This window comes from Rattus norvegicus, chromosome 1 (genome assembly GCF_021556685.1).
Source record: "Rattus norvegicus strain SHRSP/BbbUtx chromosome 1, alternate assembly SHRSP_T2T, whole genome shotgun sequence".
NCBI classification, from domain to species: domain Eukaryota; kingdom Metazoa; phylum Chordata; class Mammalia; order Rodentia; family Muridae; genus Rattus; species Rattus norvegicus.
Window position 1 is genome coordinate 63129036 of NC_141534.1, and position 24228 is coordinate 63153263.

At 43.4% G+C, this 24228-nt stretch overlaps 1 pseudogene across 1 annotated transcript; it reads right to left on the bottom strand.

The window, feature by feature from the left end:
* Nucleotides 1-12503: 12503 nt before the first annotated feature.
* Nucleotides 12504-17189, bottom strand: LOC148007108 (sperm motility kinase Y pseudogene; annotated as a pseudogene). Its single transcript, XR_015646212.1, has 3 exons — nt 17137-17189; nt 13996-15587; nt 12504-13257 (listed from the first exon to the last, which is right to left on the bottom strand). The product of XR_015646212.1 is annotated as a sperm motility kinase Y pseudogene (transcript).
* Between the last annotated feature and the right edge of the window lie 7039 nt (nt 17190-24228).

Sequence of the window (24228 nt, forward strand, 5' to 3'; positions counted from 1 at the left end):
AGTGGCTAGGAATCTCAGGAGCTTAAGGCAAGGAGGTCTCTGTGTTCAAGGTCACCTGGGACAAAGCAAGTCCCAGATCCAGCTGTGGTTGTATGCACCTTTAACCTGGGACACACCTTCTGCTGGGGATTTACATGAGGACATTGGAAGAAGGAAGAGTCTCTCTTTTTCACCTGCCTGTCTGCCTGCCTTGTGGGACTGAGCCACTGCTAGATCCTTGGACTCCCATTCATACCTGCTGCTGATCATGGTTGGGGAGTTGGACTACAGACTGCAAGTCATCAACAAATTGTCTCTCTGTACAGAGATTACCCATAAGTTCTGTGACTCTAAAGAACCCTATATAAGACAATTCTCTTTTATAATATATAATTTCTATTTATATATTAATGTACAATGTAATTTATTATTTTATTCATAATTTTATTACATACATCCATATATTTATATGTAAATAAAACACAGGTTGTATGCCTATGAAACAGTAACACACTGCATACTTGATGACTGCTGCCTTGTCCCTACTCCCTACTGCAGGGGAGAAAATGGACCAGTCTCACCAATGAAAAAGGTAAACTAAAATGTTAACTACTGGGTGGAAATACAGATGGTGTGCATATAAAATAACATCTTCTTGATTCCTTCTTTAGAAATTTTTCTTCATTTCTTGAAGTCACTTTTTATGATACATTATTATATGATATACTATCTCACAGTTATTATGGTAAGTTATTTTTATTGTTAGTACAAAAGTATACACATAATGTTGTGCTAATTCCAGTAATGTCCGGGTAAGGCTTCATGCACATGACTGCATTGTATAATATTTCCCTATGTGATCCAAAACTCTTTTGTTGTTATATTATGATCTCTAAGCAGAATATTGATGATCCTGAAATTATATACCATACCTAAGTTTTTTCTCAAACATTTCATTAGCTTTCCATAGAATGCTATTGTAAGTGCATTTGACTGTTCAGTTCCAGGGTATGAATTCCAGTAGAGTACTTTCTGGATAATAGTTCCTTACAAAATGCTGTTAACTGCTTCCTCCAAGAAGTTAATTTCTTGTTTTAAAATTTATAAATTATGTTTAAATGGAAGATAGAGAAGGCAGATGCTGGATTATTTAGTACCAAGCTGGTTTTCTGTCCTGATGTGGGTAAGGGCTGGTCACTTGTTATGTTTCTCATTCCTTTAGATTTGTAGCTGTTTTAGACTTTATAAATAATCATTTTGAGTATTCCAAGTCCATAGGCATTTTCTGACCCAATTGTCCATTTTACAGGAGTATTTTTCTTAGAAGTTTGGAACCATAAAATAGAAATTTTCCTAACTAGTCAAGATTCCAGGGTATATGTGGGTAGGATTTTGCTCATTTCCTGCTGTGTGATTTCATTGTGCTGTTCTGACCTTGTTTTTGCATAGGGTGCTGGCCGGTATAAACTGGAAATGTATGTTAAGTCGTTGTCCAAGGCAGTGTTGCAGATGTGGCCAGTATTTGTTTTAAAGGAATCAGTGAAGGGCATTCTGCACTCGAGCTTTGTGAAAAAGTGTGCAGATGCTCATGGCTGTGGATGCTGTGTGGTGTGAAGAACACTGCAGTTCATTGAATATGGTCTGAGGAATGCTGCAGTGCACTGACTGTGTGGTGTGAGGAATGCTGCTGTGCACTGACTGTGTGGTGTGAGGAATGCTGCTGTGCACTGACTGTGTGGTGTGAGGAATGCGGCTGTGCACTGACTGTGTGGTGTGAGGAATGCTGCTGTGTACTGACTGTGTGGTGTGAGGAATGCGGCTGTGCACTGACTGTGTGGTGTGAGGAATGCTGCTGTCTACTGACTGTGTGGTGTGAGGGATGCTGCTGCACTGACTGTGTGGTGTGAGGAATGCTGCTGTGCATTGATGCTGCCTTTTTTCCCCACTGTTTTTTTTTTTTTTATTAACTTGAGTATTCCTTATTTACATTTCGAGTGTTATTCCCTTTCCCGGTTTCCGGGCAAACATCCCCCTCCCTCCTCCCCTTCTTTATTGGTGTTCCCCTCCCCATCCTCCCCACATTGCCACCCTCCCCCAACAATCTAGTTCACTGGGGGTTCAGTCTTAGCAGGACCCAGGGCTTCCTCTTCCACTGGTGCTCTTACTAGGATATTCATTGCTACCTATGAGGTCAGAGTCCAGGGTCAGTCCATGTATAGTATTTAGGTAGTGGCTTAGTCCCTGGAAGCTCTAGTTGTTTGGCATTGTTGTTCATATGGGGTCTCGAGCCACTTCAAGCTCTTCCAATTCTTTCTCTGATTCCTTCAACGGGGGTCCTATACTCAGTTCAGTGGTTTGCTGCTGGCATTCGCCTCTGTGTTTGCTGTATTCTGGCTGTGTCTCTCAGGAGCGATCTACATCCGGCTCCTGTCAGTCTGCACTTCTTTGCTTCATCCATCTTGTCTAATTGGATGGCTGTATATGTATGGGCCACATGTGGGACAGGCTCTGAATGGGTGTTCCTTCTGTGTCTGTTTTAATCTTTGTCTCTCTATTCCCTGTCAAGTGTATTCTTGTTCCCCTTTTAAAGAAGAAGTGAAGCATTCACATTTTGATCATCTGTCTTGAGTTTCATTTGTTCTAGCCATCTAGGGTAATTCAAGCATTTGGGCTAATAGCCACTTCTCAGTGAGTGCATACCATGTGTGTTTTTCTGTGATTGGGTTACCTCACTCAGGATGATATTTTCCAGTTACACCCGTTTGCCTACGAATTTCATAAAGTCATTGTTTTTGATAGCTGAGTGATATTCCATTGTGTAGATGTACCACGTTTCTGTATCCGTTCCTCTGTAGAAGGGCATCTGGGTTCTTTCCAGCTTCTGGCTATTATAAATAAAGGCTGCGATGAACATAGTGGAGCACGTGTCTTTTTTATATGTTGGGGCATTTTTGGGGTATATGCCCAAGAGAGGTATAGCTGGATCCTCAGGCAGTTCAATGTCCAATTTTCTGAGGAACCTCCAGACTGATTTCCAGAATGATTGTACCAGTGTGCAATCCCACCAACAATGGAGGAGTGTTCCTCTTTCTCCACATCCTCGCCAGCATCTGCTTTCACCTGAGTTTTTGATCTTAGCCATTCTCACTGGTGTGAGGTGAAATCTCGGGGTTGTTTTGATTTGCGTTTCCCTTATGACTAAAATTTTGAACATTTTTTAGGTGTTTCTCAGCCATTCGGTATTCCTCAACTGTGAATTCTTTGTTTAGCTCTGAACCCCATTTTTAATAGGGTTATTTGTCTCCCTGCGGTCTAATTTCTTGAGTTCTTTGTATATTTTGGATATAAGGCCCCTATCTGTTGTAGGATTGGTAAAGATCTTTTCCCAATCTGTTGGTTGCCGTTTTGTCCTAACCACAGTGTCCTTTGCCTTACAGAAGCTTTGCAGTTTTATGAGATCCCATTTGTCGATTCTTGATCTTAGAGCATAATCCATTGGTGTTTTGTTCAGGAAATTTTTTCCAGTGCCCATGTGTTCCAGATGCTTCCCTAGTTTTTCTTCTATTAGTTTGAGTGTGTCTGGTTTGATATGGAGGTCCTTGATCCACTTGGACTTAAGCTTTGTACAGGGTGATAAGCATGGATCGATCTGCATTCTTCTACATGTTGACCTCCAGGTGAACCAGCACCATTTGCTGGAAATGCTATCTTTTTTCCATTGGATGGTTTTGGCTCCCTTGTCAAAAATCAAGTGCCCATAGGTGTGCGGGTTCATTTCTGGTTCTTCAAATCTGTTCCATTGGTGTATCTGTCTGTCTCTGTACCAATACCATGCAGTTTTTATCACTATTGCTCTGTAATACTGCTTGAGTTCAGAGATAGTGATTCCCCCTGAAGTCCTTTTATTGTTGATGATAATTTAGCTATCCTGGGTTTTTTGTTATTCCAGATGAATTTGAAAATTGTTCTGTCTAACTCTTTGAAGAATTGGATTGGTATTTTGATGGGGATTGCATTGAATCTGTAGATCGCTTTTGGTAAAATGGCAATTTTTACTATATTAATCCTGCCAATCCATGAGCATGGGAGATCTTTCCATCTTCTGTGGTCTTCTTCAATTTCTTTCTTCAGAGTCTTCAAGTTCTTATTGTACAAATCTTTTACTTGCTTGGTTAAAGTCACACCGAGTTACTTTGGTATTTGGGTCTATTATGAAGTGTGGTGTTTCCCTAATTTCTTTCTCGGCTTGTTTCTCTTTTGTGTAGAGGAAGGCTACTGATTTATTTGAGTTAATTTTATACCCAGCCGCTTTGCTGAAGTTGTTTATCAGCTTTAGTAGTTCTCTGGTGGAACTTTTGGGATCACTTAAATATACTATCATGTCATCTGCAAATAGTGATATTTTGACTTCTTCTTTTCCAACCTGTATCCCTTGACCTCCTCTTGTTGTCTGATTGCTCTGGCTAGAACTTCAAGAACTATATTGAATAAGTAGGGAGAGAGTGGGCAGCCTTGTCTAGTCCCTGATTTTAGTGGGATTGCTTCAAGATTCTCTCCATTTAGTTTAATGTTAGCAACTGGTTTGCTGTATATGGCTTTTACTATGTTTAGGTATGGGCCTTGAATTCCTATTCTTTCCAGGACTTTTATCATGAAGGGGTGTTGAATTTTGTCAAATGCTTTCTCAGCATCTAATGAAATGATCATGTGGTTTTGTTCTTTCAGTTTGTTTATATAATGGATCACGTTGATGGTTTTCCGTATATTAAACCATCCCTGCATGCCTGGGATGAAGCCTACTTGATCATGGTGGATGATTGTTTTAATGTGCTCTTGGATTCGGTTTGCCAGAATTTTATTGAGTATTCTTGCGTCGATATTCATAAGGGAAATTGGTCTGAAGTTCTCTTTCTTTGTTGGACTTTGTGTGGTTTAGGTATAAGAGTAATTGTGGCTTCATAGAAGGAATTCGGTAGTGATCCATCTGTTTCAATTTTGTGGAATAGTTTGGATAATATTGGTATGAGGTCTTCTATGAAGGTCTGATAGAATTCTGCACTAAACCCGTCTGGACCTGGGCTCTTTTTGGTTGGGAGACCTTTAATGACTGCTTCTATTTCCTTAGGCGTTATGGGGTTGTTTAACTGGTTTATCTGTTCCTGATTTAACTTCGGTACCTGGTATCTGTCTAGGAAATTGTCCATTTCCGGCTGATTTTCAAGTTTTGTTGAATATAGGCTTTTATAATAACATCTGATGATTTTTAGAATTTCCTCTGAATCTGTAGTTATGTCTCCCTTTTCATTTCTGATTTTGTTAATTTGGACACACTCTCTGTGTCCTCTCATTAGTCTGGCTAAGGGTTTATCTATCTTGCTGATTTTCTCAAAGAACCAACTTTTGGTTCTGTTGATTCTTTCTATGGTCCTTTTTGTTTCTATTTGGTTGATTTCAGCTCTGAGCTTGATTATTTCCTGCCTTCTACTCCTCCTGGGTGTATTTGCTTCTTTTTGTTCTAGAGCTTTTAGGTGTGCTGTCAAGCTGCTGACATATGCTCTTTCCTGTTTCTTTCTGCAGGCACTCAGCGCTATGAGTTTTCCTCTATACCACAGCTTTCATTGTGTCCCATAAGTTTGGGTATGTTGTACCTTCATTTTCATTAAATTCTAAAAAGTCTTTAATTTCTTTCTTTATTTCTTCCTTGACAAGGTTATCATTGAATAGAGCATTGTTCAATTTCCACGTATATGTGGGCATTCTTCCTTTATTGTTATTGAAGACCAGTTTTAGGCCGTGGTGGTCCGATAGCACGCATGGGATTATTTCTATCTTTCTGTACCTGTTGAGGTCCGTTTTTTGACCAATTATATGGTCAGTTTTGGAGGAAGTGCCATGAGGAGCTGAGAAGAAGGTATATCCTTTTGCTTTAGGATAGAATGTTCTATAAATATCTGTTAAGTCCATTTGGCTCATGACTTCTCTTAGTCTGTCTACGTCTCTGTTTAATTTCTGTTTCCATGATCTGTCCATTGATGAGAGTGGGGGTGTTGAAATCTCCTATTATTGTGTGAGGTGCAATGTGTGTTTTGAGCTTTAGTAAGGTTTCTTTTACGTATGTAGGTGCCCTTGTATTTGGGGCCCAGATATTTAGGATTGAGAGTTCATCTTGGTGGATTTTTTCTTTGATGAATATGAAGTGTCCTTCCTTATCTTTTTTGATGACTTTTAGTTGAAAATTGATTGTATGTGATATTAGAATGGCTACGCCACCTTGCTTCTTCCGACCATTTGCTTGGAAAGTTGTTTTCCAGCCTTTCACTCTAAGGTAGTGTCTGTCTTTGTCTCTGAGGTGTGTTTCCTGTAGGCAGCAGAATGCAGGGTCCTCGTTGCGTATCCAGTTTGTTAATCTATGCCTTTTTATTGGGGAGTTGAGGCCACTGATGTTGAGAGATATTAATGAATAGTGATTATTGCTTCCTGTTATATTTATATTTGGATATGAGGTTATGTTTTTGTGCTTTTCTTCTCTTTGTTTTGTTGCCAAGACGATTAGTTTCTTGCTTCTTCTAGGGTATAGCTTGCCTCCTTATGTTGGGCTTTACCATTTATTATCCTTTGTAGTGCTGGATTTGTAGAAAGATATTGTGTAAATTTGTTTTTGTCCTGGAATATCTTGGTTTCTCAATCTATGTTAAGTGGGAGTTTTGCAGGATACAGTAACCTGGGCTGACATTTGTGTTCTATTAGGGTCTGTATGACATCTGTCCAGGATCTTCTGGCTTTCATAGTTTCTGGTGAAAAGTCTGGTGTGATTCTGATAGGTCTGCCTTTATGTGTTACTTGACCTTTTTCCCTTACTGCTTTTAATATTCTTTCTTTATGTTGTGTGTTTGGTGTTTTGACTATTATGTGACGGGAGGTGTTTCTTTTCTGGTCCAATCCATTTGGAGTTCTGTAGGCTTCTTGTATGCCTATGGGTATCTGTTTAGGTTAGGGAAGTTTTCTTCTATGATTTTGTTGAAGATATTTACTGGTCCTTTGTGCTGGGAGTCTTCATTCTCTTCTATACCTATTTTCCTTAGGTTTGATCTTCTCATTGAGTCCTGGATTTCCTGTATGTTTTGGACCAGTAGCTTTTTCCGCTTTACATTATCTTTGACAGTTGAGTCAATGATTTCTATGGAATCTTCTGCTCCTGAGATTCTCCCTTCCATCTCTTGTATTCTGTTGGTGAAGCTTGTATCTACAGCTCCTTGTCTCTTCTTTTGGTTTTCTATATCCAGGGTTGTTTCCATGTGTTCTTTCTTGATTGTTTCTATTTCCATTTTTAATTCCTTCAACTGTTTGATTGTGTTTTCCTGGAATTCTTTCAGGGATTTTTGTGACTCCTCTCTATGGGCTTCTACTTGTTTATTTATATTTTCCTGGAATTCTTTCAGGGGTTTTTGCGATTCCTCTCTGTAGGCTTCTACTTGTTTATTAATGTTTTCCTGTGTTTCTCTAAGGGAGTTCTTCACGTCTTTCTTGAAGTCCTCCAGCATCATGATCAAATATGATTTTGAAACTAGATCTTGCTTTTCTGGTGTGTTTGGATATTCCATGTTTGTTTTGATAGGAGAATTGGGCTCCGATGGTGCCATGTAGTCTTGGTTTCTGGTGCTTGGGTTCCTGTGCTTGCCTCTCGCCATCAGTTTATCTCTAGTGTTACTTTGTTCTGCTATTTCTGACAGTGGCTAGACTGTCCTATAAGCCTGTGTGTCAGGAGTGCTGTAGACCTGTTTTCCTGTTTTCTTTCAGCCAGTTATGGGGACAGAGTGTTCTGCCTTCGGGCGTGTAGTTTTTCCTATCTATAGGTCTTCAGCTGTTCCTGTGGGCCTGTGTCTGGAGTTCACCAGGCAGGTCACTTGCAGCAGAAAAGTTGGTCTTACCTGTGGTCCTGGGGCTCAAGTTTGCTCGTGGGGTGTTGCTTATGAGCTCTCTGCGGCGGCAGCAACCAGGAAGATCTGCGCTGCCCTTTCTGGGAGCTTCCGTGCACCAGGGTTCCAAATGGAGTTTGGTGTTTTCCTCTGGCGTCAGAGATATGTGCAGAGTGCAGTCTCTTCTGGTTTCCCAGGCATGTCTGCCTCTCTGAAGGTTTAGCTCTCCCTCCCACGGGATTTGGGTGCAGAGAACTGTTTATCCCGTCTGTCCCTTCAGGTTCTGGTGGTGTGTCAGATGCAGCGGTCCTGCTGAACCTGGGCCCTCCTCTGCGGGAACCCAGAGGCCTTAAACAGTTTCCTATTGGGCCAGGGATGTGGGCAGAGGTGAGCAGTGTTGGTGGTCTCTTCTGCTCTGCAGCCTCAGGAGTGCCAACCTGACCAGGCAGTGAGGTCTCTCTCCCACAGGGTTTGGGAGCAGAGAGCTGCTGCGTTTCGGGATCTGCGGGTTTGGGACTCTCGGTAAACCCTGGAAATGCCTGGTCCTGGAGGATTTTTGCCTCTGTGTGTCCTGAGTTCACCAGGCAGGTCTCTTGCAGCAGAAAAGTTGGTCTTACCTGTGGTCCTGAGGCTCAAGTTTGCTCGTGGGGTGCTGCCTATGAGCTCTCCGCAGCGGCAGCAACCAGTGACGCTGCCTTTTTTCTTTTCTCCCTACACCCTTCTGGTGGCTCAGGTTGGACAACTAGGTGCCCATGACCAACTCCTCATTGTGGATGAATTTAGTCTGGTTGGATTTTCTCTGGAAAGGTATGACTAATTGGTCACTTAAACGCATCAACTAATTGGTTAGTTTTAGTGTACTGAAGTGATAGTTTGCATTTAATTTTGAAATTTGAATTCAAAAAGAAGTGATGTAAAAGCTCTTTGTGAAGGTAAAAGCTTACCTTCACTATAACCCTATTTCTTAGAGCACATGAATCTCATTTTGGGTTCACTCATAAGAATGTATATTAGTATAGAACATTTTATTAAATAATTATATAAATATGTACACATATAGTTAGAGCTTGTAAAATCTTTAAATATCTTAATGTTAATGTTATAGAATAGACTATATTTACCTGTTTTATAATTAATTATCATAAGTAATGTGGACAGGACATAATCTTCTGAAAGTCTGGTTTATTTCCCCAAACAGCAACCAGGCTGAGGAACCTAAGCACAAGTATTCTGAACATAGACTCCTCTATGACAGTGACCGCTGTTTCTTTATATTTTCTTCCTAGGGCAGCAGAACTCATGACTACAACCAGTTCCATGGTTACACTGGAAGTTGCAAATCAAGGCATCCTCTCTCACTGCCTGTCCACCTGTCTTACCCAGCCATTGTCCTCCATGGTGCAGAGAGGTAAGAGCTAGTGACTCAAGCCAGGTTAGCCAACATATAGTAATCCTGTATTGAGATATGGCTCCTCCTAAAAGTTATCAAAATCTGGGGCTGGAAAGATGGTTCAGTATTTTACAACACCAGTGTTAGCTCACAACTGCCTAAACCTCTAATTTCAGGGGATTTGAAAACTTCTTCTAAGTTCTTTTGACACCAGTCAAGCATTCATGTGCACACATGCTGGGCAAACACTCATACACATAAATTATTTTTATAAAGTGAGACCCTAAAAGTCCCATGTAGTAGCTCCTACCACAGCTGTTGCTCAGCTTTTCAAGGAAGAAGTTAGTTGAGACTGAGTGCATGATGCTGAGAAATACTTCTGGATCATGATACAGATCAGATCTGATGGTACGGTTTACTAGATATATTCACAGTCTGTTAGGTGCAGTATTGTGAATCCTCTTCTGCCCCTGACTCAGCTTTTATTTTTACTTTTTATTTTTTTCAGTTTTATTTTTATTACGCTACTCAAGTAAATTAATACTAAATTAATGAATCTGGGAAAATGAGAATTAGTTTAAATTAGTAAATAAAATGTGAAATGTTTTTTATTGAAAGCATAGTGTCAAAATTATAATTTTTAGCATGGCATTTAAAATACATGCTTTTTAGAAAACCATTTATTTATTTCCTTTACAATCCTGTCTTCCCAGTAACCCACTGTACAAATCTTCCCTCCATCACACTTTTCCTGAAATGGCAAAGCTTGTTTCAGGGTGTCAACTCCCATGAATGCTTTTTAAAAGATTGTAAAACAGATACCTGAGGAAAAAGTATGCCTTTTATGCAGTTTTAAGCATCTGATTGTTTACTTCTTTACATTTCACAAGAACAGACCCCTCTACCTAGACCTGAAGTTAGGAGCTAAATTTCAGGAGTGACAATGCCACAAACAGTATGCATCAGTGTATAGAAAAAATCTTTTTATTCCTTTGTAGACACAGGAACAGCTGGCTACTTGGCCAGTGAGCCATAAAGCAGTGTCAGGTCTGGTTATATAACCATTCCCCAGTTTTTGTTACCTCCTCTGTGAGGAAGAAACATGCATGAAATTTTGCTAATATCTCTGGTGAGTCCCTGAAGTAGTATAGCTTCCTCTTTTCTTTTCTCAGCCTCTTACCCCTTCCAAGGAAGAGCTTCAGGAAGTTTTACCTACTTGAGCTCCATTGAGTAGAGGCTGGCAAGGGTCTCTAGTGTGACAGTGATATGTGGATCCAGAGGTCCTCAGTGGAATCTAGCACATGCAGCCAGGAGCACCTGAACTCTTCCTCCAAGTCAGTTGCCCCTGCTTCCACTCTGACCAAGAGTGGTCCTGGCCATTGGGAAACCCCAGCAGAGGTGCTGCCCACCCCTGTGACTGTCTCCCAGCCCATATGAACAGACCTCCCTCCACCACCTCCTCTACCACAGGTCCACTACACCAGATATTGGTGGCATTTCAGTGGATTTGCCACTCCCCCCTCCTTCTGCAAACAAGGCAGCATCCAAGTCTGCACAGGTGGCTGGGAAAAAAGAGTGAGGAGCAGCAGTGGTGGTCTGAGATATAGAAGGCCTGTCTGGACAAGGAAGCAGAGAGGAAGCACAGGGAGCAGGAGAGGAAAGGGCGACAGATGCACTCTCATTCCCTGAACTTGCTTCCTTCTCATCTTTGACCACACCGACCAAACCAGGAAAACCTTCCACACTGCAGAGGCCCCAAGAAACAGTCATTCTGGTGTTGTAGTCCCTGCAGCAGCCCCCCACTATTGAGCACAGGGATCTGCAGTTCATAATTATCAGAAAAGAGGTACTGTCCTCTGGGGAGTCTGTCTCCAGACCCATAAAAATAAGATGTCAAGAAGAAGCTGGAGAAGCAACAGCAAATGCACCTTGTGGATATGCTAAGCAAGGAGATCCATGAGTTGCAAAACAAGGGGGACGGTAGTGCAGAGGAGACTGACTGCCTGTGGATGCTTATGCTGGAGTGGCAGTTCCAGAAGAGACTTCAGGCCATATTTCTTGCGTTTCTCCCAGGTTCATTTCATAAAACTGTTCAAGAAGCACAACATTTAATGTTTCCATAGTAGAAATTTATAACAACAATGTTTTTGCCCTTCTGGCCTTAGACAGTTCTACAGTGGTGTCTATGGTTAAGTGCCAGGCAGTGAGAACCCAGGAGTGACATTCAGAGGTACACAGGATGACCAGCAGGTGAGGTGCTCCTGGGGCCCAGTGTCCTGAGTGCAGGTCCTCAACCTTACAGCTGCCCACTCCAGCTGTGCCTGGGATGGAGCCAGTGCTACCAACCTAGGAAGCAGCTCAGGGAGTGTGCTTAGTATGTGCCCCATTGCTTCAGTGCATGACAAGGTTAATCTGCAGGAGTAGCAAGGATTTTAGCCAGCTCGCGTTCTGTATCTGAGGAAGAACATGTCTTTAAGAACATCAAGATGCTCACCTCTAGCACATATCAGCTTTATATATCAAAGATATCATAATAAAGCTGTTTAAAACATAAAAAGTTATAAGGTAGCTCAAGGGTAGGATTACTGACCCTGAGTATTATATCTAATTACACACACACACACACACACACACACACACACACACACACACAGAAAGAGCTACAAAAGTTGGAAAAATAAACGAATCTTAAAAATATATAAATAAATGTATAATTATTAAAATCTATATGAGAGTCAATGTTTTTCACCCAGCATTGAGGAAGGGGCTTAGAGAAATGAATTATCCCCCTCCAACCTCAAAAACATACGCACACACACAATCAATGACATGTGTAATTATACCAGGAAATACCCGTATTTTATAGAATGCCATAATCGAAAGTAAGAACCATCTTTTTTGTTAAGGGTTGCCAATACATTCTTTTTCCAAGGTGTGTGCAGCTGTGCCAGTCTTGTTCATTATGGTATGGAAGAGGCCCCTGACCTGTGAACCTAGAGGTGAGCAGGGGATCTTTGCTCCATTCTGAGACTGAGAAAGGCAGGATGCCCACTCAAGGGTCCATAGCAGGGAAGGTTTTCAAGCTATGGATAGTCCTGGAAAAGCCTATACCAGGCACACAGTTAGCAGTGATGTGTTTGCAGGGAGTCCAAGGAACCAGCTTTGTACTGATGCAGGTGGGCAAGCATTTATCATCCACCTCCCACTATGACAGCAATGAGAGTATTGCTTAAGTTTTATTTCATAGATTTGATCCCTGACCAAAATACCAAAAACTCCACCCCAAAAACTGCACCCTTAATGATGTAGCAAATAGAATAGTGGATGCTAGGCCAGGAACCTTTGACTCTTCTAATACCATTGTGTATTTCCGAGCAAGGAAGGAGAGGTGTCAATGGACAGCAGTCTGTTTCCCCACGAGTACTCTACCACTGAGTTGGTAGCCTTAGCCCTCCTCACCTCTAGAAAAAGGGTGTCACTAAGTTGTCCAAGCTGATCTTAAACTCATGATGTAGACCAGGCTAGCCTTGAAGTTCTGATCCCCCTACCTACTGTGTGTCTTGAGTGTCTGGTATTACAGGCCCGTTTTTCTATGGATTAGTAGCCCATGGAAGAGTCCATGATCCCATGACCCTCTAGTTCTCACCCTGTGGAGCTATTGGCCTAAGGGGGAGATGGAGTCCATCTGAAGGGATGGGTCAACAAGACAACTCTGTAGAGTGGGGAACTCATCATTCATATTGGGTCCCTGCTGGGAAGAGGAGAAATCAAGAGGAGGGAGGAGATTGGTGTTGGGGAATCCTCCTCTTCCTCATCTTTCTCCTCCTCCTCCTCCTTCTGCTGCTAATGCTGCTGGTGCTATTGCTGTTTCTCCTGTTGGTGCTGTAGCTTCTGCTGGTGTCTTTTCGTTGGCCATGTGTCTAAAATCACCTCCTGTTTATTCTCAGGACATGACAGAATTTCAAGATGGCACTGTGAGAGGAAAAAAAGTCAATTTATTCTAAGCAAAAATCTTATGCGGTAGAATACTTAGATTACCATTTGGAGCTTTGATTGCCTTATTATTTTATTAAATCTTCTCTTCTACTTCTCAGTTAAGATGTTTGAAAGAAATCATTTAGAAATGTTACATATATATATATATATATATGTATATATATATATGTAACAATATATATTAATTGCTAGGTCTTAGGAATGAAAAAATCAGTATGCAAAACAATATGCATGCATGCAGGATTCTGACCATCAACAATAACCCACAAACTAGGTTGTTGATACTTATTCAGTGACAAACCTTGTTATTAATTTTAAGGCTTACTGGAGTGGGATGTTACATTTGAAAACATAAGACTCTGTTCTGCAGCACTTGTGATTGATGACCACATGTGCTAGAACCAGTAGCCCATGGATGAGTCCATGAGCCCATGAATCTCTAGTCCTCACCCTGTGGGAGCTATTGGCCTAAGGGGGAGTTGGAGTCCATCTGAAGGGATGGGTCAACAAGAAAACTCTGTAGAGTGGGGAATTCATATTGAGTCCCTGCTGGGAAGAGGAGAAATCAAGAAGAGGGAGAAGGCTTGGTGTTGCGGAAACCTCATAAAAGAACTTAGAGAAGATACAAGGTAAGAATTGTGGGGAAAATGGAAACCAGAGACAAGAGGAAGGACCAGCATAGAGCAAACTAGAAAGGACAAAGCACGAAGGTACCTGGGCTGTGCCTGCTGCTTGTTATCTGGACTCTCCCTGTGGCTCATTTCTGGGGTGAGATTCCTTTCTGCCCCAGGCGAGGTTTCTTTCTCCTTGGCAAACAGCAACAAAGCTTTATCAGGGCATTTGCTATATTCCTGGTCCACCCCTTAAAACCTCTGTGCCCGACCCTGCTGGAGATGGGCTTATCCTCTAATGGGGCTCTGTGGGAGAGTAGATTATCTTCTTTTATTTCCTTGTTGCTACTCTTCTCACTGAAGATGCTTGTTGTTTGAATGTATGGGACACTCGTGGCACATTTGTGATAGTGGTCCTGTGTAGGTGTCATCGGTAGTGGCCTGAGACGACCAGCCACAGTGGACCTTCTTCCTCCTTTTGGATGAACCTTCTGGCCATAATGAGATACGTGACCTTGGGAGAATGACACCTGCAAGGAGCCTAGGACTGGCAGGCTTCCACTCCTCTTTCTTTGTAATCTAAAAGCAGCAGCAGGGTCAAGGCTAGGAAATGGGGCTGCAATGGGACTCACTTGCTGTGCCTGGGCTGTGCAGCCATACCCCGGGAGAGCCTGCTGTTGTAGGAAGCAATAAGTTGCCATTTCCTCATTATATTTTCTTTTTATTAGGGAGTATTTTATTACAGAGGCTTGAAATCCCATGCATTTCATCGCACCAAAATTTCAGGGTCTGGCCTGAGGGGAAGCAGTTCTTCACAACGAACTGTGAACCCCTTCCCGTGTTCTTTGAACCAGGCGTGTTTCATCACCTCGCTGGCTGTTGGTCTATACATTGGATTTACTGTTAGTAATTGACTAAGGAGGTTCTCCAGGTCTTCTGAAACCCCACAGGGGGCAGGATACACCCCTGCAACAACTTGTTTTTGTAATTCTTGGATGATCACAGAATCAAATGGGAGCTTTCCCACTACCATATAATACAAGACCACTCCTATTGTCCACATATCATTCTTCATCCCGTCATACAGAAGACCAAGGAAGCGTTCGGGGAAACCAAAAGAATACGCACCACACTGCTGGTTTAGCATTTGTCCAGGTTGTGTTTCGGTGATAAGCCCAAAGTCGATGACTTTGACCTTTTTGTTTTTACCAATCATTATATTGTCCACTTTCAGGTCTCGGTGAACAATCCCCTTTCCATGGCAGTAGCTCACTGCTGATAATATCTGTTCAAATATTTGCCGGGCCTCATCCTCCTCTACTTGCCCTGACTCTCTGATGTACTGGTAGAGTTGTTGGCCTTCCACAAGCTCTATTATGAGGTATATTCTAGTTTTGTTTTCAATGACTTGTAAGAGAGAAACAATGTTGGGGTGGTTGATCTTTCTCATTATGTTTTCTTCTGTCATGGCTGGCCGGAACCACTGCTTGTTCTTTCGGAGAACTTTGACCGCCACTGGGGTTCCTGTGAACTGGTGGTGGGCCAGGAGGACCTTGGCATAGCTTCCTTTTCCAATAGTCTTCAGTACTTTATATTGGGAATGAAAGTTTCCCTCCTGAGAGATACTGGGATCGGGACTAGAAGGTGGTAACTCCTCCTCAGTCTCTGTAGGCATTTTATCAGTACTAATGCTACCTAAAAATAACAAACAAATGGAATCAAATAATGAAAAAGCTGGAGCAATTCAGGAACTAAAATTACACATGTGGAACCTAAAAGAAACAAATGAAACAAAAAGAAAAAAATAATAACAAAGAAAAGACTAGACTAGAAAAATAGAGTAAAATTATGAACAGGGGGAAATATGAAGAATCATAAGTAAAAGCCACCCAAATAACCATCCCCAAAAGAGAAAGCCAAGAGCACACAAATACTAAATGTAATGATGAAAATAAAAATCGTTATACTACAATAGGATTGGGCGGCCAAAGCTGATCAATACTGTGAATGGATTGTTTGAAGAAAAAGGTCAGATAAAAGAAATGAGAGGAGAAAGACTGAGTATAAGACAAAACAAACAAATGTAAAAAGCCAACACTTAAGGGAAAACTCCATTGAATTTCAGGACCTAGTGATCCACAAAAATCCACAACTCTCCAGAGCAAAATACTGAAAATTAAAATTAACCAACCATAAGGAATAAGGCAGTTAAATATCAGTGAACAGTCAACCTTAAACAAAAAAAGAGTCAAGGTGTCACAAAGGGCAAATTTGTATCAAGTCTAATCCAATGATTGCTTGTACTCAATAAATAGAGAAACAGAAATAATGTAAAAGGATGAAACTGCAGGACATTGAAAATGGAGATAGAGTGAATCATCCGACTGCAGAACCGTAAATAATCAAAGCAATAATATAGCATGTGAGAACATAAAAACCACCACCAAAATGAATCCAGCAATCCATAATAAATAAATAAATAAATAAATAAATAAATAAATAAATAAAACAAAACCACAATAAGGAAATAGTCAGTGGTCTTGAGAATATATGGCCTAATTCTATCTCTTAAACACATAGAAAAAATATCAATCCATAAATAAGCAGCCAGCAGTCTACGTAGGCCTTTAATCTGATATTATGGGGTCGGCATATCAAATTCCTGGGAGCCACTGGAGACCCAAGACAGGTACTTGGGCAGCTGCAGGCCAGTGAGGGAGCCTGTCTTGAAAATGAGGTTGAGGACCTTCCTCAAGAACAGGAGCCGGGGTGACTTCTAGCCTCTACACTCTTTTGCACTGAGGTGCAGGTAATATAGATACAAGGGGCAAAAGGGGATGGGCACGTGCGTGCACACACAAACACACACACACACACACACACACAGGCACACACACAGACAAACGCCCAGATTCATACAAAACACAATCACGTAGGAACAGGCACACACATACTTACACACAAGTAAACCTGGAAAAATGCACATCACAGACAAACACACACACACACACAGGGACACACACACACACAAAAGAGGTGGTACACACATACAAACATACACACAAACAAACCTGTAAACTCACACACTCCTACATATACTGACAAACACACAAGCGAAAGTGTACACACAACTCACACACAGGCAAATCTGTTAGCACACACTCTCTTACACACACTGATACATACACATATACACAGTACAGTAAAATCCAATACAACCACACACAGCTCACAAGATACAAACATGTCGCAGAGGGCTCCACTCCACACCTCCTCTCAAAGCACTCAAAGAAATCCAGGCCTGGCAACAGCTTAACATCTGTTGGTTGGGACGCCTCACAGTCGCTCCTCATGAGGTCACAATAGGACCTGTCATGACATGGTTGGGAAGGGCTTCAAGGCTCTGGCTTCTTGGGCTATGGAGAATTTTAAGGCTTTTAGAAATCAAAGCCTGTAAGATGTTTATCTCTCCTCAGTTCTCTGTTTTGAATGATTTCTATGCCTCCTGCTTCAAAGTCGTCATGTCTACACTCAGGGTGTCACTTTTTCATTGAATTCTGAATGATTAGCCTCAAACTAATGGTACACTGTTAAAAAAAATTAAAAAAAAAAACAAAGCTGTGTTTCTAAACTGACCGATCAAGATGACACTGATTTCATAAATCCTAGGAAAGGCTCTAGGTTATCATCAAACACCTGAGACAAAGATGCAGGGATAGGCAGAGCACTTGCCTCCCAAGGGTAAGGAATTGAGTTTCAATCCCCCAAAACCCCCACGAATGTTGGGTGCATCAGCAAAGCCCACAAGCTCAGCATCTGTGGAGTGGGGAGGGGTTGGGGCTTGAAGACAGGTGGTCTGACATGCAGGCGTGAGGACCTGTCCAGAGGATGGCCTCTGACAGGACATGGGGTAGTGGTATGCATGGACACCTAGGCACATAAGGGGGTATGCATATACAGGCAGACACTTCCTATCACACAGAGGTTGGCATGATGTATAGAAAACCAAGTCCATCCTGAGTGTAGGGCTCACTTTAAATATTAAGGTCCAGTGATGGAACAGGCATGTATGAGGACAAGGAGCTCTGTGCAACCTGGGACCAGAAGGAACAGAGTGGCTATGCTGACACAGTTGAAATGAATTCTCAATCACAGTCTGTGACAGCCAGGTCACAGGACCCAGTCTGCTGTGTTATTTGTGAGCAGCCAGTGCAGCCAGAAGCTAACTATTGAGCACTGACTGGCCCAAGCCCAGAAAGGGTCTCTGTTTCTCAGAGTGCTGGGGGCAGTGCAGTGTGTAGCGCTTTCCTTCTGAAGACTCTTCTGGGGTTTGGAGTCCCCTGTAGAGGACTCTCATGGCTGCAGACACTAAGCCTGGGAGGAAAGATCCTCATCTGTAGAGTTCACTGAAAGGCCTGAGAGCAGAAAAGGAAAGAAACAGCAAAATGTGCCACCTCTGCTCACTGTGGTTCAGCGTCTGCCTTTGCAGCTGAGCTCAGGTGCCCTGGAGTCCTCCCTAGCCTGAGTCAGTGATCTCAAGTTTAAGTCCCTACTTCCTGGTTTGTAGTATCAAACAAAGCACAGTTTCAGGCAAGAAAAGCTGTGAACGCCATCTAGACATTGTTGTCTACATTTGAGGGGGACTGTTGAGCCCCAAAGGGAGCAAGGGCTACAAGGTCAGGTATTATAGGAATGGCCAGGTTTGGAATCCAAGTTCCAATCTCCCTTTGCTCTGGGCAGAGGGTAGGACTGGCAATTGGTTCCTGCTGTGTACATGGGGAGAATCAAAGGGTCTTATGGGATCGCTGGCACAGACCTGCCCAAGCATGGCTTAGGGAGCCTCACACCAACTCAATATTTGATGTGTTCCCAGGTTTGTCTACCACCCTCAGCTGTGTGCCATTTTCCCTGCCTCCTGCAAGGGACTCTAAATATCTTCCTATAAAAGCGATCAAGGAGGAGTTGCACAAGGACAGGTGGGGCTCTGTGGGGAGGTTCACATGGGCTAACACATTAGAGGGCCACAGTCCCAGGACTGATGCTGGATGGACACTCTCCTCTGACATCCAACAGAGAGATCTTCACAGAGATCAAGAGAAGGCTTCTCTGAATAGCTGTGCAGAGCACCTCCGATTCATGGACTTAGGACTGACACCCATAGGATGCTTTTGAGGAGCCGATTGTGATTCAAGGGCTCATCTGCCTGGGTCCATGTGCCTCTAGAGATGAGCCCAGGACTTGGCTGTGGCTGGTTATGGGGTCAGATCAGAGGATTGGAGGGGGCTTGTCCTTGGCTCCTGGGAGTAGAGCAATTTTTCTTTCCCTGCCCCTACTTTTTTTGCTTTTCTTTCCTTGGCATAAGGAGGGACTGGAAGAAGTCTGTCTATGGGGAGTGAGGCTGGCTGGGAAACTGCTCGCTGTTCTACATTGTCATGCAGCTGGGGGCTTGGGGTTGTTGGCAGGATAACCTCTGCACCATTCCAGTCTGCTTCTCTCCACTTTATCCATGCATCCCTGTCCCTGCGCTGGGAGACCTGGATACAAAAGTCCAACCTGTAGCTTCCAGTCCAGGGATGGAGTCACTCAGTGAATGGATTCCAGATGGTTATGTGTAAAGCTGCATCGAACAGGGTAGTTACTGAACATGTGGGTACATGGAGGAGGATACTGCACTGCACCCACCCACATTTCATATAAAACCAATCCTCATGCTCAGGTACTAATTGGTTCTTTTTTATACCTTTCACCATTTTTGCTATTCACTGTACTGTGAAGGGTGAATTTTCATTGTTTCACTTCTGCAAAAAGACAGAGTTTAGCATTGGAGACTCCCTACAGCCTGGCTGGAAGGGAGGCCTACACCCATGTGTCCTTCTAGGAAAAAGCTCTTTCATAGGATGCCTCCCTGAGTCCCAGGATGTGTGGAGGGCTCTGTGCCCTACCCAGGGTTGACCTCAGTATATTAACTGGAGCAGAGGCTTCTCTCTGATAGAACAGTACCACCCTCCTGCAAGATGTCTATGATGGTTTGTATATGCTTAGCTCAGGGAGTGGCAATATTAGGAGGCGTGGTCTTGTTAAAGTAGGTGTGTCACTGTGGGCATGGGCTTTAAAACACTTTTCCTATCCACATGCAAGCCAGTCTTCCCCAAGCAGCCTTCAGATGAATATGTAGACCTCTCACTTACTCTGGCACCATGACTGCCTGGATGCTGCCATGCTCCCAGCTTGATGATACTGGACTGAGTCTCTGAACCTGCAATCCTGTGTCCATTAATGTTGTCCTCATAAGAGCTGCATTGGTCATGGTGTGTCTGTTCTCAGCAGTAAACCCCTAACTGAGACAATGTCAATGTTCCCTGCTCCAGCTTCCTGGCTATAGAAGCTTCACACATGACCGGTATTCTCTTGGGATATTGGCCCTTAGGCTCTAGGCTGTCTGCTTGATCTGAGAGTGTTAGGACATCCTGCTCCTAAGGGCATTGTTACTGTTTCCATGCAATACTGTGAAAACATCAGCAGGCTCCTGCTTTCTTACCCCCCTGAACACAATGCTGCCTTTTCCAGGAGTGGATCCAACATATCTCAGAACCTCCTCAGGAACTATGTGTTTCCCAAGGATTACCTGCACTTGCTTACACACCCCTATTCTGTGTCCTGAATACTTTTCAAAGCCCATTCATCTGAGACTGGTGAGTTCAGGACAGTAGTCCCAAGTGTCTTGTCCTACGCTGACAGTTCATTCTCATGAGGCATCACTTACCCTTGACAGAGGATTTTTCCAAGGGGCATTGGATGTGCAGGAGAATTGTGTGTGCTGACTCCTGTCAGATCAGCACAGGATACCATCAAAGTCCCATTTGCTCTTGATTTTGGAACTCATGGTCTTGGCACTGTCTTGTTGTTATTTAGGTCCCTGTCAGTCCCTAATTGAATTTTAGCATGGGAACCCAGGGCAGTTGTCTTCAAAGATATTCCTAGTATGGGCCACATCTTCACCTTGCCAGACATAAAGCACAACAAAACACCAGGCAGGCAGAGAACCCTCAGGGGCTGGAACTGGAATGTTCAAACACTCTGGCTTGACCTTGGCCAGCACAGATTCAGAGAACATCTTCTATGTAGGAAGATCTCCTTCCTCCTCTCAGAGTTTAGGACATCTAGAGTTAGGCTAAGGTGCTGGCACAATGTGAGCAGAGGCAGCACTCTGGGCTTGTTCAGTGTCAAAGCCTCCCTGCCACCCCTGTATCACAGTCACAGCAGCCCATCTCATGAGAATTCTAGGGCTGCTGATATCCTGGATGAATAATCCATGTTCTGCTGCTAGTTTCTTTGCTTCCACATGGACAACTGAGAGAAGGGATTGATTAAGTGTAGGTGAGGAAGCCCTGCAAATATCTACTTGGTGTTACTAAAGACAATGGGTTCTGACTGGCAAGATCTTTGAATTAGATTTTGAAAAATGCCACCTAGGAACAGTTAGTAGGAACTCTCAGGAAGGTGCAGCGTGGTGTGCACTATGGGACAGGATCCCTGAGGCTGCTGCAGTGGGACAGGGTCGTTGGGGCAGGTAAAACTGAGTAGGAAACGTGAGCCAGGAACAACCGGGCAGGGACCCTGGTTCAGTTACAACAGAGCAGGAATCCTGGGGGAGATGCAAGGGGGCATGAGTCCTGGGGAAGGGATCTTGTAGTTGTGGCCCTGTGGCATGTGCAACTGGCAGGGACCCTGGGGCAGGTGCACTGTGACGTGCACCCAAGCTGGAATGTTCAGACAGGTGTGTGTTTGCTTCATGCAGCTGCTGTCTGAAGTAGAGAACACTGGCATCTGCCCCAGACGGGATTTTGGGAACTCCTTCCAAGAATCCCTTAGCTCCTAACTGAGAAGCTATACATTCCACAGATGGACCTTTATTGAGATGAGCAGATTCTAAGGGAGCTGCCTTGAATGAACAGCCAAAGAAAGCAGAAATGAAGAACAAGCAATTGCAGCAGACATGTTCAGTGTGTTTTCAACCTGAAAAGTAGGACTTGAAGAAACTGATTAAGTCAAATCACTTCTCTGTCTGTCCATCCATCCACCCACCCATCCATCCATCCATCCATCCATCCATCCATCCCTCCATCCATTTCCCTGAGGGAAGTCAGCTTTTATTTCTGAGAAGGTCAAAGCAGCGCTCCCTTGTGGTGACAATGAGGATTGCAGGCAGTGAGATAAGTGGATATTTATTTATTTATTTATTTATTTATTTATTTATTTATTTATTTCATGGTCTGCGATAGACTGCCACTTGTGGCCAGTCCCCATCTGCATCAGCTGTACCATAAACCCAGTCTCAGTGTGACACAGAAAAAGCCTAATTGGAAAGTATGTCCTCTCTCTAAGCGACACTGTATAATAACATACTCTGGACTGCAGGTCAGTCAAGGCCTGTGTTTAGGAGACTTGTGGACAGATGAATGTCTGTGAGTCTGGACTTAGACTCTGTGGAGGGCTCAGGTCACCTGACTGTCCTGAAGCATCCCACTGTGATTTATTTCCCTCCTACAGAGCCAGACACCTGAGCAACTGCATTTCCTGGTTATCCCCTAATCCTCTTACACTGTGTAGAGTGTTCAATCTCAGGGAGGGCCTGGGAATCTGAGAGACACCACTGAGCCCCCTGGGCCTGGCTGACTCAACTTGAGGCTACTCTGTGTGTCTTCATTTTGCTCACCATCCAGAGACCTCAAAAGGCAGCAGTGAGCTTGCTGAGAGGAAAGGAGCCCCCATATTGCCCCAAAAGCAACTGTCCTCTTTTACAGGTTCATCCACAGAGCATGTAATTTTGATTGATGCAACATCGGGAAGAATGAATGACATCATCTCCCAAGGGCAAGTGCTATGCTAGTGGACACTGAGGAGCTGCAGGGATCAACCCCCTTTCCAGCCTCTTCCTTGTGATAGTTCCTGCAGATCTGAAAGATCCAGGCAGTACATGACATGGGTTTGAATATAATCTCATTACACTTTATTCCCTGCTCTGAATCTAAGACCAGGTAATTCCTACGTTTGTTTGTTTATTTATTCATTTATTCATTTGATATATATATATGTGTGTGTGTGTGTGTGTGTGTGTGTGTGTGTGTGTGTGTGTGTGTGTGTGTGTGTGTGTCTGTATACATATATACAATGTCGCTGTCTTTAGAAATACCAGAGAGGGCATCAAATCTCATCAGAGATATTTGTGAGCCACAATGTGGTTGCTGGCATTTGAACTCAGGACTTCTGGAAGAGCAATCAGTTCTCTTAACACTGAGCAATCTTTCCAATTTCCAGTCTAACTTTCTTAATTCCAGTACTGTATTCATTATTTAGGTTACATCCTGATCCCAGCCACTCTCCCTCCTCCTTTCCCAGTGCCACCTTACAAATCCTTCTCATCATAATGCTCTCCCTTCTCTGTAGAAGGGCAGACTCCCTAGGTACCACCCCGCCCTGGGGCATCTACTCCCAACAGTATGAAGCACCCCCTGTCCCACAGATTTACAATCAGGCTGCCCGGGTATGGGGAAGGGTTCCCATGGCAGGCAAGAGAGACTGAAACAGTCCTGGATCTACTTGTCAGATGACCCACATGGAGACCAACTGCAGATAGCTACACCTGGCCCTGGGGTTGGTTGCCCAGGCTCTAGCATACTCCATGGTCCAAGGTATCTGACTATAGGGTACTTCTTGTAGTGTTTTTAACCCCTCTAGTCTGCTCACCACTCTCCCCCACTCTTCCACAAGACTTCCCAAGCTCCATCTGAGGACTGGCTGTGGCCTTCAGCTGCTGAGTGAAGCCTCTCCAGAGACAGGTGTGCTACTTTTCTGTCTGCAAGTAAATCAGAGTAACGTAAGTACTGTCAGAGGTTGTCTCTGTCACATGAGATGGATCTCACTTTGGGGCAGTCATTGATTGGTTGGTCCCTCAATATCTGCTTTACCGTTATCCCTGCACACTTATTGGCAAAACAGATTTTGAGTTGAAGGTGTTGTGAGTGCATTGATGTCCTCTTCCTCTTCTAGAAGTTCTTTCTTGCTACAGGAGGTGGCCATTTCCATCTTCTGCTCCAGTAGGAATCTAAGCTAGAGTCACCCCCATAGACTCCCCCATCCTCTCCCTTACCAGGCATCCAGCAAGTCACCAGAGATCCCTGGACACTCCTGCCCAGACAATTTGTAATCTCACTCCTAGCCCTCTTCCAAACCACTCTCCCTAGACCTGACCAGCATTTCCATCTCCTTTCCTGCCTCTTCTCTTACCCTGTTCCATCACTTCATCCTTCTTAGACTATTTTGTTTCTCCTTCTTG